The sequence below is a fragment of the Trachymyrmex septentrionalis genome, unplaced genomic scaffold (assembly GCF_001594115.1).
Source record: "Trachymyrmex septentrionalis isolate Tsep2-gDNA-1 unplaced genomic scaffold, Tsep1.0 scaffold82, whole genome shotgun sequence".
NCBI classification, from domain to species: Eukaryota; Metazoa; Arthropoda; class Insecta; order Hymenoptera; family Formicidae; genus Trachymyrmex; species Trachymyrmex septentrionalis.
This window is the reverse complement of record NW_017306008.1, coordinates 11,407-11,821: the sequence shown is the minus strand read 5'-3', so window position 1 is coordinate 11,821 and position 415 is coordinate 11,407.

The window sequence follows — 415 nt, the reverse complement described above, 5'->3', positions numbered from 1 at the left end:
ATATCGAACCCTCCGACACTTTGCGCCAACGAACTCACGAGTTGCCATATGTCCTCGTGAGTTAAGTCGCGTGCTGGACGAAACGATAGATCCGCCGGACCGCGCGCTAGATCGACTCGAACGATAATTCTACGTAATCGTTCGGTTCGCACGAATGTAGCGCGTACGTCCTAATTTCACGGAACGCGTTTTCTATCCAACGAACGATATCAGTACCCTCGGGTGGCGGTCGTATCGCGAAATTCCTAAATCGACGCGAGTTTTCCGCCCTTAATTCTATAAAAGTGAAATTATCTCTAACCTCCTCCTCCTTCTCCTGTCGGCGATGACGATCCCGATCGTTTTTCTCGAGCTGATGATGATGATGATGATGATGTGTATATTGCTGCTGCTGCTGCTGCTGCTGCTGCTGCTG